An 18,563-nucleotide genomic window follows, 5' to 3' on the forward strand; every position below is an offset into this window, starting at 1 on the left:
TCCTTTGATATTTATTTGATTAATTTAAAAGTAGTTTCTATGACAGTGCTGTCTATATACTCACCATAAATACTACCTGGCAGGATACTTAGAGGTACCCCTGTGGATTGGCCTTCCCTACTATTAGGCAGGCAAAGCTGATATTGTCATGCAGAATTAAGTGTAGCACACACCACTGATACGGTAAATATTAGGCTTGTTGGGCTTAGAACATCTACCACAACAGCCACCATTAGGGAAATCTCAGGCTGCGTCAACACTACGAGCTCAAATTAATTTATTAATGCTGGAGTCTATCAATTCCATTTTGAACATCCTCACTTTCCCACAGTGCATTATAAATCTTTATAGATAAATCCAAACTACAATTATTGGGTACCTGATAAGAGTACCTTTGGTGACACAGTTACCTGTTGTAACTGTTCACTCACAACACTCAGTCAACTGCAGTGAGTGACTCATTTTGGGAGGTCATTTCTTGCAACAATTTTTCTGTGTTTTCTTCAATTTCTTATTAATCTTTAGAGGATCCTTTGATAGTAACCCAATCCTAAACAAAGAATGTATGATGTATGTTAACATTTTATGGGAATAAAAAGACTTTAGAATACCAATGCCCAAAATTTAAGGGAGTACCCAAACCAGGGACAAACCAATACTGAACAAGAATACAAGTTACCTTCCTTCAATCACATGATAATCCTATTAGCATAACCCAACGTAACATTTAGCTCCTTGTAAAGCTATACTGCTAACTCATCAATTTTACTCACACTCTTCTGTAATGTTACTAATGTAGTATTCCTCCCACCTTTTTTATTCATGCAGTCTTTGCAGAGAGAACTCTTCTCAACCAGTCACAACACCCAGGAGCAAGGGTGTCTTTAGTAATAATGAAGTGTAATTGTCCATGAAATTAGTAGCATTTAGAATGTCCAATGCATTGACTGATTTCAAAATGTCTTTGACTTTTTTTCATTTCAGACATTTCTCCAATGTATTATTCAAAGTGTTTTTAAAACTAACCTCCACCATATTTGTAGTCTCTCCCAGCTATGAATCATGAACAAGTCTGATTACTATACATACAGCCCCTTGCTACTATTACTTTCTTTCAAAAAATCAGAGAAAAATATGCATTCAGACAGCTGGTAGAACCTCAAGATATTCTGCAGGAAGATATGTTTAAAAAACTGAATTTTGTCCCTTCTACTTCTGTTATAACTACTGTAAGCTAAATACATCATGGTCAAGCTGTGGAGTCCAACAGTAAAATCAAGGATTCTCTTCTCTTCTCTTCTCTCTCTCTCTCACACACACACACAATCTTCTAGAACTGGAAGGGACCTCAGGAGGTCATGTAGTCCAGTCCCCTGCCCTCATGGCAGGCCCAAACACCATCCCTGATATCTATTTGCCCCAATCTCTAACTGGCCTACTCAAGGATTGAGCTAACAACCCTGGGTTTAGCAGGCTAATGCTCAAACCATTCGCCACAGCCCTCTCCTTCCAGAGCTCCAAATAAATGGCCCCCTCCTCCAACCCAGGCACCTCCATCCCACCCCCCACATATTCCACCTGCCTCTGCTGCTGCCACCAAGCACTTGTCCCACCATGTGGTGGGGCGTGTGCACAGAGCAGCCAGAGGTGCACCCCACATGTGCGGCTCTCCTGAGCCGCGTTTCACCACACTCAGCTGCCCCCTTCACCACATGTGGCAAACAGGGAATGTATTGGACACTACAGGCCTAGTCAATTTTTTCTTGCTGGCAGCCCACCAGACTGAAAGGAATCCCAGCCTCTGTTAAGCCTCCACAAAGCTCAGGCTCCAGCACTGTCTCACTTTGGGAGTTCCAGATGCACACTCAGCCATGTCTATACCACACTGCCCTGCCAGAAAAGGCATGCTAATGAGCAATGGGGAACATTGAAATGAGGCACAAACTTAAATATCTTGCATCTCATTTGCATATTCCCACAAGATCTCGCTTGTGGAAGAGCCTTTTCCAGAAGCAAAAGCTGCCATGTAGACAGGGTTCCTTTGGAAGGAAGCCCCCCTTCCGAAAGAACCCTTATTCCTCAAACGTGTGATGCTCTTCCAGAAGCAAAATCTTGCAGGAATATGCAAATCAGGTGCAAGATATTTAAGTCCACACCTCATCTGAATGTTCCCCTTCATTCATTAGCATACCCCTTCCAGAAGGGTGGTGCAGCGTGGATGTGGCATCAGAGTGAGACTGGCCATCTAATATTGCCTCCTGAGATCATTTAACACATTCCCTAGAGGCCTAGCCCATGGAACCAGCACCTTTTTTCTCTAGCATGCTTATTTTTTCCTCAGAGACCATCAAGGTTTAACAATCCTGTTACACCTGTGCCACTTCTCTGCTGGAATATTAGTCCAACATGGAGGCAAAGGGACAACAATGCAGTCAGTTGCCTTTGCGTACCTTCAAAGTGGAGCTTGCAACTTGGTAAAAATACATGCACTTTGTAAAGATACACGCAGAGTTCATAATCCAGCTCAGAGTTCTTAGATACGGCTTTGACAAAATCATTACAAAATAAAATGGTGAATTTACCATGACCGATAAATGCTTTTCCACAGTGAAATCAAATGATCTCTTTAGCTTACAATTGCCCAAACAAGCCAACTATAGACATTTTCATGATAATTTGTTTTTGTTGGCATGCTAAATCTGTTGTACATTACAATACTTCAGAAATGTTTTTGTCCTTTCAGTTTAATCAAATATATCCATGGGATGGAAATTGCAGATGAGGCAGGGATTTAAATATCCCGCACCTCATTTACATATTCCCATGAAAGGCGGCCTTCAAAGTGGGGTCATATAGAAAGTGAAAGTGTGGGGTAGGCAGCGGCACGTAGAAAGGAAACCTTGACTTCAAAATTCCCTTATTCCCAATTTCGATCCCGTGGATTTACATACCCCCTCCAAAAGGGAGAGGGTATGTAGACATGGCCAAATAGTCCTCCATGTTTGCATACTGTCTAGCACAATAAGGTCCTGGGGTTTATCTCAATACGAATGGAACAACTGGTATGCTGCCAACACTGTCAACTGGGCACTCTGTCTGTTCTAACAGCTGTCCATTAATAGGGTGACAATTTCTCTGCCTTGCCTGGCCCTTCAGTATCCCAGAAATGCTCTCTAGCCATGATTTCCCTTCTCCACATCCTAATTTTGTAAATCTTCAGCTAGTGGGTAGCTTACCAGCTGATACTTTAACTCTGGAAAGATGACATACATGGGAGGGTATGATCAAGAGGTAAAAAATTGCAAACTCAGCCAAAGATCCCCTGAAGAAAAACAGAGAGGAAAGGACATAGCATCAGGAGTTCAGACAGGACATTCTTCACCACTAAACTGAAAATACATCTATACTGCAAAAACCGCGGTGCTGAGTCTCACAGCCTGGGTCAGCTGACACAGGATTGTGCTATATAGCTAAAAAACAGCAGTACAGCTATACTTGCTCAGGACAGAGCCCAGCCTCTGAATCCCAGAGAGGAGGGTGGATCTCAGAACTCAGACTCCACCCCCAAAAGGAATACCTATCCAGTTATTTTTGGACCCATAGCTTGAGCATGAATCAGATAAGTCAGGGTTGGAGACTCCCTGTTGTAGGAAGATGAGGGCTTTTTTGCGAGGGTTCCCCTAATATTGACACATCCTATGAATCTTCGACAAGTGAGGTAACAATCTGATGTGTCAGACTTGATAGAGCCCCAGTTGTGTCAGAGTGTTGCATTGTCAATTAAGCTATAGAGATTCTGAAATCAAAGAGAAATGCATTACACTAAGTGTAGGAAATGCTCAGTTTCCTACAAGACACACAGATACACAAGAAATTCAAAGAACGATGGCAGTTAGGAGATTACATAACACACACACACACACACACACACACACACACACACACAATCTTGTACATTTTTAAAAGACCCATCTCTGACAAATTAAAATTTTTACCGGGTCATTGAATGTAGGATCCTTTGCTCTGTCAGATGAATTTCAAGAAGTTTGCTCCCAAATTGAGCATAAATCTGCAAAACTACAGATAAAAACACTAGCAACATTACAAGCAACTAAAAATGACCCCCTAAAAATAATAAACTTCCCTTGTTTTATGCCATGCTACTGTAACCATGTTGGTCCCAGGATATTCAACAGTGTGGGGGAAAGAATATCATTTATTGGACCAACTTCTGTTAGTGAGAAAGACAAGCTTTCAAGCTTACACAGAGCCTGAAGAAAAGCTGAAAAGGTTCTCTCACCAACAGAACTTGGTCCAGTAAATGATGTAACCTAACCATTGTCATCCCTAAAACAGAGACATTTCTGCACTATACAGGCACTGCTTCATGGTCATACTATACTAAAAAAAACTACGTAAAAAAAATCTAAATTTTGCAGACTCCAGGCTTTCATTTACATTTTTTTCTAGCCCTTAAGGTGAAAACATCACCTTCCAAATACGGATCAATAAAAATTCAAGTAGCTATGTCTGCCCCAATGTGTAAAAAGAACAGCTGGAGCAGAGTAGTGACACTGCTTCTGCTGCAGGGGACAGCTACCACATTGGAAGTAAGGTGCTATAAAGGGATAATTCTGAAACCCAAGTATTCTAGTAACAGAGAGGGAGCCGGGCTAGTCTATACACTATAAAAACAAAAAAGCAGTCAAGTAGCACTTTAAAGACTTTTCAAGTATTCTAGGAAACCCAGAAAACCTAACAATGGGATATATAGGGTAGGGGCTTGGGAAAGGAGATGAGAGATTCACATCACTCCACTAAGCAAAGGATTCTCCTGGAGCAGTGTTTCCCAAAGCATAGTATGCGTACCATCAGTGGTACATGAAAGGATTTCAACGGATACCCGGCAGAAAATAAATCACTAAAATCAGGAGTTAAGCACTGGGATGGCACTGGGAGATGGGATACACTGATAAGGCTGAAGCCCCAAAAGGGGTACGCAAATATTTTAAGGTTGGGAAACACTGTCCTGGAGCGGTAGCAAAAGGCTTTCACAAAAAGAACTAGTCACACAACCGAGTGGGATTATTCTATTACAGCAGTACTTAAAGCCTCAAAGAAAACAGAAGACACTTTGATTAGGCCTCTCCCAAAGATATGGGGAAAAAGAAAAAATAGAAAAGAAGCAGAACAACAGTCACATAGTGAAGCTGCCAAAGAAAGGAACCTTAGTCAGTGCAAAAACTGGAGAGACATTCAACTGTTGTCCATCCCTAATTAAAATGCTTACATGTATCATTCTAGACAGAACCAAGAAAGCCGTAGATTCAAGGATATGACAACAGGCAGGGCTGAGACAGGAGACACCATGTGTAGCTCAAAACAGTAGCCCTACATACCGCAGAACTGTTGATCGAATACACAGTCTCCTCCTATACATTCCATTGATTTCCAAAAATGTGTGATTCAGCAGACAGTGCTTTATGGAAATAATACACCACTATGGAATTCCCACGGAAAGTACCCCAATCATTCAGAGCTTCTAATAAAAATATATCATTAAGTAATACATAACTGTAAATTGATTAACACATCAAAGTTAGACAAGGATGTCTTATATCACCTAAGACTTTCACCTACTGGTAATGGGCAGGTTACTGAGAAAAGCCACAGAATAACCAAGAGTGATACAACGGACTTTCTCACAGAAGCTATAAGAGATCATCTTTGCAAATGACATCAGTGTCATGTCCTATACCCACAGAGACACGTACGCTAAAACTAATGATCTCCAGGTTTATGCACAACTAATAGGCTGAACCAACACCACTAAGAAAACAAAACCCATGGAAATCAACACAACAAAAATCACCAAAAACATTTACTGGAATTTCCATAGATGAGGTTGGTTGTATTAATTCTAATAGGAGTATGGGTCCAAAGGTTTTAAAAAAATGGTAGCATGACCCCGAAACTGTACAGTTTAAACAGGGTTTAATATACAGAGACATCCATCTACTTAGAACCTCTGAAACCACGCTATAATTGTAACCTTTTATTAAAAATACAGAAAAAGTAAAACCATTTTAACAATGTCCCTTGTTCCCTCTCTCTTTAGCTGAGGAGAAGTTTTTGGAAAGAAACCTCTCTGGTGCACCTGACACATTAGACCAGAACTGTCCAATACACTCCCCATTCACTCTCCACCACATAGTGACAGGGAGTGGAGGCACTCCTCTGGTCCCGGCGCGGCTCCAGACCCAGGGCAGCTCCAGTGAGTAGCCTGGGGGGTTGGGGTACCTGGTGATGATAGGCGCAGAGAGCCTTAGAAGGGGCAGTGAGCTGTGGCAATCCATAACATTTGTTTTGGACACCACCGTATTAGACGGTAATAAAACTATAATAATTGTCCTTCTCTTTTCCCCAAAAGATGTTAACTGAGATGGGCTGAAGCCAATGTTTCTGCTACTGCTGTCCCAGCATGATCCCATTTCCTAGATGCAAAACCAGGCAAACAAACAGGGAAAGAAAAGAACTGCAGAGATAGAAAATGCAGCTCCTATCTTTAGTGCTGACTCTTGCAATCTTCCTTATTGAAGAAAACACAAACAACCCATAGTCTTAGCAGCCACTCTGAAACAGACAAACTCAACGCCAGCATTTGTTAGTTTAGGTCATCGCTTTTAAGTGCTTCTTCGGTCACAGGTTTACTACACTGTTGTAAAATACAGTATTAGCCAGCTGAGCCAGACACTTAGTAAACAGAAGGCACAAATAGAAGGGTAGGGGGAAAAAAAAAACCAGGAGGAGGAAAGAAAATTACACATTCCAGTTGTTACAAAGTATTGGATCCTGGGATTTATCCAGAACCAGTGGAGATGTCACTGCGGTCCCTCTTTCTGGCTCAGATTAGTTAGCACAAAGATGGTCCAGGGACCAGGAGACTCTGGGGTTTACATCAACCATGACAAAGCTTGCTCTTTCACCTCCTCTTGCCTTTTAAAGGATCTCAAAACAGAGCAATGGGTGGAACATCCTGCATTCTTTCAACCACCAGTTAGGCCTATCTTCCAACACACCAATTTGAGTACGCTGATTTCCAGTCACCACCTTTGTCGTTTACCAGCCATGATCTTAGCGAAGTCCTTGAGATGTATCTGTAGGCCCTTCCCCGGTACTAATTCAGTCTTTTTTCATCTTTTCCTCTCAACATTTATAACAGGTTATTCTGACACTATGAACTTTCAGTTTTCATAGCAGAGCTCACAATTAGGATAAATGTGTAGGCTCAATTATCACAACAATTCTGACACCACATCTCCGCAGAACTGAAATCAGAACATGTGGAACAAAGACATTAGAGCTACACTAGCGAAAGTCAAACATGCCTTTGCAACCCGAAACCTGAGCTAAAGAAACAGAAATTTTGCCCACCAAACTGAACAATTTAATATAATTGTAAAATCTATTTTACTTCAAGGCAATGAAACCTGGAGGCTCATCAGGATGCTATGATCTAATTAATAACTTATCAACTGCTGCCTTACACATTCCTTAATATCACACAGCATGGAAAAAATCATAAATGAAGAGCTTTGAAAGATAACTTAAACCGGCAAGGCAGAAAATTTTGGAACACAAATTGAGATAGCTAGGACACACAGGGAGGAACGAACCAGACAATATAAACAAGACAGTACTGGACTAGAATACCCAGAGCCAACAGACAACAAATTACACCAAGTACAACTTGGAAACGCACAAGAGAAGGAGAACGGCACATCATTAAGGTCACAAGGGGAGAAGCTAGGACTGCATCAAGAGATCATGAAAGGTAGCAGTGAAGGCCCTAAGTTCTGAGTGGAATAAAGAGGAATAAGTCAGTCAAGTACTTACTTAGGAGCCCCAGTCTTGCACTAGGACACTGCTGCACATACAGAACAAAGGAAGTTTATGCCTCAAAGACTGTACAAGCCAAAATGCATAACATCCTTCAAATGGGATGCTAGAGATCTGGTAGCCTGGCAACCTCTCTGCCCTCAGCCTGATGCTCACAATTTTGGGCAGCATGGGGTCTGGGTTAGGAAAAAACCTTTAGTACCCCTCTCCACACAGTGCCACATAAGCAAAAGACTCTTCATTTGAATGTAATCTAAATAAATTAAATTTGGGGGAAGGGGTAGATCCACCATAAATTTACTGCTGATATGGCCCATACTGTGTGATGAATGGCAACATAATTCATTGGTGCGTGGGGCTAAGGCAGAAATAAGTGGGAATGCAGAGCTCAGCCAGTGGAATGCCATTCCTGGAGAAGGAGTCCACGTTCCTTCCACTCCTTCCAGAAGCAGGGCAAATCAGCAGATTGGAGGAACAAGGGTGGCTGAGCTCAGAGACAGAGTAAGCTCCAAGAGGTACAGCCTCTCTCCTTGCTGGCCCTTACTGAAGATATAAGGGATGTTATAAATTGCATTGATGAATGGAATTGTAGATGTGTGGGTGGAAGGAACAAAACAAACAGCATGGTATGCTTACCCCGCCAATGGTTTAGCTAAATTTAGTTTTCATTGTACTGAGAATGTGTTTTACAATTTTAGAGAACTCGGTTATATTTATAGTATGTGTGTGTTTGGTGGGGTGATGTGGCTCTTTTGGTGGATACTGGTTGCAAATGTTGCTCTCAAGACCCGTAATTGTGAGTACCACTGCAACCGACAGAGATAATTTATAGAAAAATACTAAATAGCTCATAAGCTTTACGTAAACAGAATTTCAATAACATAAAGCAAGTTTGTTTTTTTAAAAAAAAAAGATTCAATATTTAAATTTAACCAACTGATAGAAAGATATGTGATGTCTATTACAACTAGGGTACAATCAAATTCAATTGCCACCCTTACTTCTGTTCTGTTTTCCACACAGGTGCCCAGCCCTGAAGGGCATGGCCCCGGCAGCAGCACAGAAGCAAGGGTGGCAATACCAATCTACGCCTCTTCACGTCTGTGCTCGAGGGTCAGCAACCTGTGGCTCCAGAGCCACATGTGCCTCTTTTAGGAGTCACTTGCATCTCCAAGTGCTGTCACCTCCAACTCCTCCTGCGGCTCTGGGTGCTGCTGCTGCTGCTTAAACGAAAAAAATTAAATTCACCTGCCTGCTGTTAGACCGATTGAATTTAGGTTTTCATTCAAGCAGCAGCAGCAGCAGCAGGCTTCAGAGCCTCTGAGCAGTCAGCTGCGCCAGGGCAGGGAATCCAGGAAGTGAAAGCCACCCCACACGGGCAAAAGTCGAAGCCAGAAGGAGAGCTGTAGGGGGACGGGCAGCCGAGCCTGCCCCTGCCAGAGCCATGCAGCCACGCAAAGGCGGTGGTGAGGAGCAATGGGGTAGCTGCAGAGGAGCTGCATGCGCTGAGGTGAGTTAATCCTGGGGATGGGCAGAGGCTAGGGCTCAGAGGGGTTAAGCCCAGGCATGGGTTTGGGGGCAGGGGGTAAAGCCTGGAGATGGGGGCAACTTAGTTTTCTAACTACTACAAATCACTGTTCTTAAAATAGGTGTGACAAAAAGCACGGGTTGACATTATTTATTAAGAACTTTCTCATTCACATGCAGTGCAGCTCTTGAAGGACTGATTTTGTAACTGCATTTGAAAAGAAAAAAAAAAAATGGCTTTTCTTGCTATTTCAGTTGCAGATCCCTCTCTATGCCTGTAATGCCTCCTGCTCTGAAGGCAGCAGAGTAACCTGAAGCAGAGCAGAAATAAGGGCAATACTACTGAAACACCTTTACGTCCCTTTGGGAACAGGAACCTCACAATTACAACACCATGATAGCTTCAGATTTAAATAGCTGAAATCATTAAATACTCACTTTTCAAAATCCTGTCATGAAACTGACCAAAATTAATTGTGAATTTCATAGGGCCCCAGTTACAAAAGGTGTTGAAGTATTTTTACATGGATTAAGCAAGATTTGTTTTATTCTTTTTCTACTAAAACTTGTGTTTGAATTCCTTTTATACATGAAATGACATTTATATTTTTGTTGGCATAAGGGATTTATAGGATCTAAGATTTCTGTGAGTGGCAGAGGGATAAAAATTCAAGGAACAGTACAGAAGCTGGTGGGAGTGGAAATTGCAGGGCAGGATGGAAGTAGGAATAAAAAACAGGCTTTGTCTACACAAGCACTTGTGTCATTAAAACTTTTGTCACTGGGGGGGAGTGAAAATACTCCCCCTTTGCCCCCCCCCCCAAACAATACCAGAGTGGACACTGTTTCATGTGCAGGAGCCACACTGCTCCCAGTGAAGTTAGTACAACTGGCTGGAGGGGGGGATTATTCTGTCACGGGGAGAGCTCTCTTCTGACATTAAACAGCAGCACACTGTGCAGCAGCCTAGCTATGCCACTAGAAGGTGTGTAGTATGAACAAAGCCATGGTTCCACACAGGCCTCTAGCAGGCTCTTTTAGCCCACGTGAGGGAGGGACCCAAGCAGCAAGAAAGGCCACAGGTCTGGTCTCCATGTGTTTTCACTGGTGGTTAGGTTTACCTTACCAGGCATTGGGTAAAATTCACAAGTCACATTAAACAAATTATATGCATTTGTGTCTTTTTCCATTTATATTCAGCTGCATATGAGCTCATCACCTGATAAATAATATTGTTAGTCTTTAAGGTGCTACAGGACTGCTTTTTTATTTTGTTTTGCGAAGACACAAGACTAAAACAACTACCTTTCTGCACGTATAAGTTTTAAGTAAGTTAAGATACCCAAAAGGGAAAGAAGGATGGCTTAATAAAATAAGACACAAGTAGTAAAATATTCAGATTGGCAGACTATTTTTAACAAGAGCAATACTCTGACATTGCTTGCAATCAATTATCTTAGTTAAATACTTAGTGGACTCATTTGGAACATCTTATTCTGGCAAAATATCTCAATTTTATTGGAATCTTTCCTAAGAGTTCTCAAAAATGCATGAATGATTCTCAACAGCAAGATCCAGTCAGAAAATGTTGCTTGAGAAAAGACAACCCAAATTTACTTGTCACCAGTACACACATCCCTCGCTATACCAGCACAATTGGTTGCTACCTTTCTGCTGGTAGGTGAAAACTCGGAAAGGGACACCAAATTCTCATTAAAATACAGGTACAAGTCTCTGATTGGTGAAGGAGTAGCAGCATGTGGCGCTGCTCTTGAAAGGTAAGAGAACCTTGTGTTGCGCCGGGGGGCGGGGGAGAAACGTTAAAGACTGGGGCAGTTTAGGGCCATGAGTGGGAGGGAGGGTTAAAAGCTGGTGGCGGGTAGGGTCCATGGGGTAGGGGTGGGTAGGTGAAGGCTGCTGCAGGTTGGGTGTGTGGCCAGCGGGGGGGGGGGGGGGGGGGCAGGCTGCAGTGGTTTAGATCTCCAGAACCAGCAGGGGGGGAGGTGGGGGAGTCAAGCAGCCATGGGCTGGTCAGTTGGGTGGGGCGGGGGGCAGGCTGCTGGGGCTGGTCTGCGCAGCCAGAAGGGTGTTAAAGGCTGCCACAGGCCAGTCTGCAGGACCAACGGAGGGTATCACACTACTGGGGCTGGTTCCCGGGACTGGTGGGGGTTAAGGCTGCTGGGACTTGTCTGCGGGCCCAGTAGTGGGGGGCGGGGGCGTTAAGGCTGCAGAGGTTTGGGTCAGGCTGCCACAGGCCAGTCTGCAGGACAGGTGGGTGCTTAAGGCGGCCACACGCTGGAGCTGTGGAGCCAGCAGTGGTCAGGCTGCAGGGGCTTGTCTACAAGGCCAGCGGGGGGTCAGGCTGCATGGGTTGGGGCTGTGGGGCACGTGGGGGGGGGGGTAAGAGTACGCAGGTTGGAGCTGCGGGGAGTAGGTTAAAGTTCATAATAGTAGGGGGAGTTCACTAAGGTGTGTATGTGTGTCCCTCATTGAAGCAAGTACTTTGTAAGTGAAGTACTTGTTTAAGGAGGGTGAATGTATGGGGCATGGGAAAACAGTGAAAATGAAGTGGAATCTTGGCATTAGTAACTTTTGTTACTGTATAGTAACTATAATCATAGCTGCTGAGCACATGGAAATCACTATGGCTATGTCTACTCTAGCCCCTCCCTTTTGAAAGGGGCATGCAAAATGGCAGATGGAAAATGTAAATAAGGCACTGATCTGCATATTCAGCACTTCATTTGCATAACAACCACCAGTCCCTATTCCAGAAGAGCTGGTTTCGAAAGCCAAAACAGCAGTGTAGTAAGGAAAGCCCTGCTTTCGAAAGCACCATTCTTCCTGAAAAAAGAAAAAAAAATAGTAAGAAGGGTGCTTTCAAAAGCAGGTCTTCCTTTTGAAGGAACCCCATCTACACAGCTGTTTTGGCTTTGGAAAGCAGCTCTTCTGGAACAGCAAGTGATCTCATTATGCAAATGAATCAATAAATATGCAAAATAGCACAGCATTTGCACTTTCGATTGGCCATTTTTGCATGCCCCTTTTGAAGGCGAGGGACCAATGCAGACATAGCCTATGGTAGAAAATGGTTTCACCGAACAAAGTTTTGCAAAGGTGCAGCATGTAAAGGGAAAACTGAACCACAGTACAAAGATGCTGAAGTTTATACAAAGATTGTAACTTAGAGGAGACAAAAAAAAAAACTAAGCAAAAATAAGTAGAGAGATCACCAACAGACATTACTCACATCTGAACCTACACTCCTTCACAATAAACAAAAGATTTTTAAAAAGTGTATTTTGTGCAGTACAGAGCAACTGTTTCAACTATTTCTCTGCATAAACAATCAGATTCTTTTATTTGCAGCTCAGAAAGGTCCAGATACTCATAAAACCACAAAAATTGACAATGGAATTTACTAACTGAAATTACTTTTCTTGAATTTTCTGAAAAATACTAGCCTTCAAGCTGGTGTTTAAGAACTGTAATCAGTACGCACTGACTGTTAGACACAAGCTTTTGTCATTTTTAACTATCAGATTTTTTTCTGCCTCTCTCTCTCTTCCTCACCCTGACACCCCAAATCCACTGGCATATGACTATATGTATAGCTCCTGACAGCTTTAATTTGCCATGGTTTTCTAGGATCTTTGAATTGTCGGATGATTGTCAAAGAATTGCAGCTGAGTTGCAGACAAGTGATGGAAAATTGTGGAAAAGTAATAAACTTTATTATTTAAGGTTATAAAGCCCACTCTTACTTTTCTATGGTTTTCTACTCTTGGCAGCCCAGGTTGAGAACAGAGGTCCCAAGGCTACTGCTGACAGTGCCAGACAGCAAGGTTTCCATTACCAAATTTTCATTTGGAAACTTCGTATCAATCAACAATTTTTGCAGTATCTCAAGTTAAATATATTACTTGCCTTAAGTATTTAATTAAATCTTGAACAGATTACGTACTTTGAAAACAGTTTTTCAGTTGTTGAAACTCAAGTCTGATAGACTCCTATATAATTGTTTTCCAGTGTAGCACAAAGACCCAAGCAAAATATTCCTGGATATGTTAAAGAGATGTCAGCTTGAGACCTAGTCAGTTTCAAAGGAGTGGGAGTTAGAAGTGGTCTCAGAAACTAACTTGGCCTTGTAACGTTTTGTGGTTTTACAAATATTATTTTAAAATATTTCTCTTTCCCCTATGGCTGCCTGAAAGATCCACACAAAGGGAAAAATGACTATGCAACAGGAACAGTGAAACTGGCATATAAAACATATTCCTAAATGCAAAGAACAAACCAAAAATCAGAAGGAAAATTTGTTTCCCTGCTTGCAGGTATACGACTCCTAGGAGCTGGTTGTAAGAATGTTAGGAAAATTTCAGACATGTGATTTCTAAATTTCCTGTATCCCTTTAACACGTTCACCACACTTTATTCCTTCGGAACAGTTAAGAAAAACAGACTGGTTAGTAAAATTATGAAAATAGGAACAAATCAATTTAAGAAAACCTTTAGAAAGAGATTTGGCTTTGCTTGAAAACTTCACATAAAAAAGCTCTGGTGTTATCCCACGTGATTCCTCAACTTCATTTTGAGAACCAGAAAAATTCCTTTGTACTATTCAAACCACATGAGAAACTGACAGCATAATATATTCTGCAGAACTGTAATAAGGAGTATGAAAGAACCCAGCTTCAATCTCTAATACAACATTGACTTTGCATGGCTCACAGCATCTCCATCTTTTAATTCCTCTTAACACATAATCTGAAAGCCACTAGCCTCAAACTTGGGACAACGGTTTTTATTTTCTACCCAAAAAAAAAAAAAAAAAGCCAGAGGGGTAGACGTGTCAGACTGTATCCACAAAAACAACAAGAAGTTCTGTGGCACCTCGTAGACTAAGATTTTTTTGAAGCATAAGCTTTTGTGGGCAAAGATACACTTTGTCAGATGCAAAACTTTGTATCGTTTTGATATTCAAGGATGAATAGCACCATACAGGAGTTGGGCATTAGGAATAATATATAAATACTTCTTCGGGGCACAATGCACTTTAAAAGTCAGCCAAGCTAGAACATTCACGATATCTTCAAAGTTAATAGGGTACACTACATAAAAAAATAATACACTTCATTCTGAAATCATAGTTTTTAAAAGTAGCATTTTTGTTCATTCATGATCTTTCCCTTAATAAAATTCTATCCATCCTTTAAGTATCACCTGTCTTAAAATGCCTTATAAACACTATAAGATTGGATTTCACTGGATCACATAGCCAAGTGAAAGACAGCTTTAAACAAGTTCATTTCATGTCCAAGCTCCAAACTGTGGCTATTTTAACCTGGTAAGAGACAACTGTGTTAACAACTCCTCCCTAGCACATTTATTGTAGTGGATGAATCAAAAGTGGTACTGAAAATACTGTTCATTGCCATCATTTAGAATGTAGTTCTGCAAGTTACACAATCCAAAGCACGACAACAACAAACGTTTTTGCTGTGGTTCTGAAGTGGGAGATGCCCAATGTTCTTAGAGGAACACAACTCAGATTATTATATTGCGTCAGAAAATAAGAAATAAAAGTCAAGGCAATAAGCATAAGATAAACAAACAATGATAAAAAAAGCTTTTGAATAGTCACTTTCATATCTCCCTCAGACAATGCCTGAACAAACTAGTTCATACTAGAGGAGGAGCAGGCAAAATACAGACTGCATCCAGCCCACCAGGCTTTTGGCTCTGGCCCAGGGGAACAGCAGAAGTCTCACACAGACTTCCTGCCTGCCCCGCCCCCACATGCCACTCAGAAAAAGCCAATTTGGTAGCCTTGCTTGTCTGTGAATAGCTGTGAGTTTGGAAGAGGAGTGGAAGAGGCTTCATATACCGCCACTGCCACCACCCCCAGCAAAAATCTTACAGCTCCCATTTGCTAGTTTTCAGCCAATGGAACCTGTCTATTTGAAGAACAGACAGGGTTCAAAGTACTCTTCCCCCACCCTCTGTGTAACTGTTCACAGAGGCCCATGGCCCTGCAGTGACTGCTCTGAGCAGCCTGATTGAACATGGAAGGCAGGGAACCTGCTGAGCAGGAGTCATCCAGGTAAGCATCTCCTGGCCAAACCCTGCCTCTGCCACCCCAGCACCTGCCTCCCCGCAACCCTGTGCCCCCATACCTAAAACCCTCTGCCCCTGCATGGTTATGCCTACCCGGACCCTGTCTCCCAATCCCCAGCCCCAGGTCACAACTCCAAACCCTGCCCCCAGTCATAACCCAACCACCTGCATCCCCTCCTGTACCACTATCCCCTGCACCAAGTCACAACCTCCTGCATCCCCTCCTGTACCACAATCCCCTGCCCCAAGTCACGACCACTTTCTTCACTCCAAACGCCTAGATCTCATACCCCCTCCCATGCCTCACTCCTCTACCCTGAGTTCCCTTCTGCAGAGCACAGATGCCACACCTCCTTCATTAATATCATGGATGAATGTGACCCTTGACCACTTACCAAACAGTTGGAGTGCCCCCACCATCAAAAATTATTGCTCTCCCCTCCACTAGAGTGGGTCATGCTCTCTCTGGATATTATAGACACAGGGTAAATTAATCACAAGCTGACCTTTCTGCCTCCCATAGATTAATGTTCAGGTTGAGACAAGTTATTTTTGGGATAGGGGAGAATGCAGACCACAGCTTTCTCCAGTCACAGTTCATTGAGAAGCTTCCCCAAATTAATTCATCTCTGTTAGACTACCACTCATCCAGAGAGTAGCTGCTGGAGCATTGAGCCACACACGTATCAAGCACTCAGCAAAGGCGAGCAAGCAGATATCAACCTTCCTGCCCCGTTTCTAAGTTACTGCCCCACTGGGAATAGAAGCTGCACATTTAAAACAAGGAGCCCATAGTCATTACCTATTCAAAATACTAGGTGGGGGGAAGAGATGGGTTAATGACAATGTGCAAGCAGAGAGAAATAAAAGAAATAAATGTCTACCGGACGGACAGAAGACCCTCCCCACCTCGGGTTCTTTGGGGTGGTGCATAAGGCAGGATAGAAAAAGTGGTGGACGGGACACACAGATCCTCCTCTAAGACCCTGCCCTGCATCACCCCCCCAGGTTAGGTGTCTGGAGTTCAGCTTGTTTGCACATCAGCCCACCGAAGCAGCTGCCGGGGGTGTGGAGGAGTCCCAGCCAGTGTGCAAGACTGGGGCAAGCCCCTGGCTGGCATGCAGAAGAGGGGCGACCTCACTCCCTACTCGTGTGGGGGCCAGCGTGCCGGAGGGCAGGCCTCGCTACTCGATGACTCCCGTAGCGCGCTGGGAGAAGGGCCGAGATCGAGACCCCTCCGCTGGGCCCGTCCGGCCTGGGGCAGGGAGCAGGGCTGCCCGAAGGAGGAGAAGGAAGAAGGCTGCACGCCCCGAGAGGGGACGGGACGTAACGCTGCCCCAGGGGTCCCGGGCACGCCCAAGTGCGGGCACTTCCCTACTACGTGGGGGTCCCGTGCCTCCGGCGGCCTAGGGCGGGGAGCGGCGGCCACCCCCCTGCCCCCCTCGGGTGCAAACTGAGGCACCCGGGGGCTCGGGAACTTACCGGAGCTCGGCGCTGGTTGGGAGGTTCGGCGGCAGGGCTCATGCTGGCGGGCGGTCACTAGAACCCGGCGGGAGCGGCGAGGCAGGGCGCGAGCTGAGCCACATTTCCGCCCCTTCACGACCCTCCTTTCTGCGAACGCCCGGGGCGAAGCTGAGACCCCCACCCCCCTCCCCAGCCCACCCCGGCCCCTGCGTGATACCTCCCGGCTCCCGTACAGTCCCAGCCGACTCGCTTCCGGGCAAGGAGGGGGGTCACGCTGCGTGCAGGGATGATGTCACATCCGGGTTCTCACGTGAGACGTTCACTGCCACGTGCAGTCCGGGCGAGGTCTCCCCGCCCAACGCTCCGCTGCTCGCGCGCTCCGGACCTCGAACGGCGACGCCGCTGGCTGGATGGGCTGGGCTGGGCTGGGCTGGGCCTTGTCACGAGTCTGGGGTCGCTTGGTCCCCGGCTTAGGGTCGGCGGGCGGCCGGCTTGGCTTTGCCTGGTTTCCTTGGGAACGCGGCGGGCTGGGAAGCCAAGTTGAAGCCGGCCGTGGCGTGGGAGGCCTCTCCAGGGCCCAGCCGCTGAGCTGTGTCACAGACCTCCCGTTCCCCATTGCTGAGGCCATGTCCAGGCCGGCGTGGTTGGCGCTCGGATCACATCCGGAGTGGCGGCAGTGCTGTGGCTACCCGTTCTCCGTGTGCCTCCCGGCCGGCCCTGACGTTCAGCCCCTAGGGTTACCCTGGTGCAGAGAGCCTGGAACAGTGAGCTCATTGTCTGTTTTGGGTGGTTGCTTTTTCCCTGCATGAGTAAGGGGAGAATTCATGCTCCATAGCACAGACCTCAGGCTGTTCCCTGCGGCCTGGGGCTCCTGTATCTGGGCCAGCTCCCAGAGGGGCATATGGCTTTTTTTGCTGTTGAATGACAGTTATGGGAGGTGGGAGCACAGAGTTTCTGGGGCAGGGCTGCACCTGATACAATAGTTGGAACTGGCCTGGCAGAGTGAGCTTTCACACATTCCAAAAAGCAGTACCCGGAAGCATGCAATGTCAGGACCCCATATGCAATACACAGAATTGCACTTGCACCCTGAAAGTTAGGGCACCAAATTGTAACAAATTTCATGGTGCCCTATGCAGCTGTGTGCTGATTGGCCTCCAGCTGACACCCACCCCTCCCACTTCCAGCTGTCAACCCCCAGTTCAGTGCAAGAGCTTTGGCACACTCCACCGCCCTCTCCACTCCAGCAGTCTGACAGCCCCTGGTCCCAACCTCTGGCCTTTTCCTTAGGGCTCAGAGTCCTACCCCTACTCCCCAAGCAGCATTTGCAGGACCAAAAGGACTTACAGAGCAGGGGGTAGCTGTGTAGCCAGTGGCTGGGGAAAAAAAGCAGCATTTTTCCCCAAAAGTGCTGCTTCTTTCCAGACCAGCTGTGCAACTGCCCACTGACAAAGCAGATGTGGAAGTCCTGTGTATGCAAAAACAATTACTGCATTGAAATATAATATTAGGTTGTCAGGATGACACAAACCTGCATCTGTATTGTTTACATTAGA

At 44.8% G+C, this 18,563-nt stretch overlaps 1 protein-coding gene across 4 annotated transcripts in view; it reads right to left on the minus strand.

Moving 5' to 3' along the window:
• Positions 1 to 17,169, minus strand: part of SPOPL (speckle type BTB/POZ protein like) — a 53,916-nt gene extending 36,747 nt beyond the window's left edge. For all 4 annotated transcript variants that reach the window (XM_075001707.1, XM_075001706.1, XM_075001708.1 and 1 more), the window contains exon 1: positions 17,026 to 17,169. The gene's annotated coding sequence lies outside the window, so the exon portion shown is untranslated. The remainder of the gene's footprint in view (positions 1 to 17,025) is intronic.
• Between the last annotated feature and the right edge of the window lie 1,394 nt (positions 17,170 to 18,563).

Source organism: Carettochelys insculpta, chromosome 8 (assembly GCF_033958435.1).
Source record: "Carettochelys insculpta isolate YL-2023 chromosome 8, ASM3395843v1, whole genome shotgun sequence".
Lineage (NCBI taxonomy): Eukaryota > Metazoa > Chordata > Testudines > Carettochelyidae > Carettochelys > Carettochelys insculpta.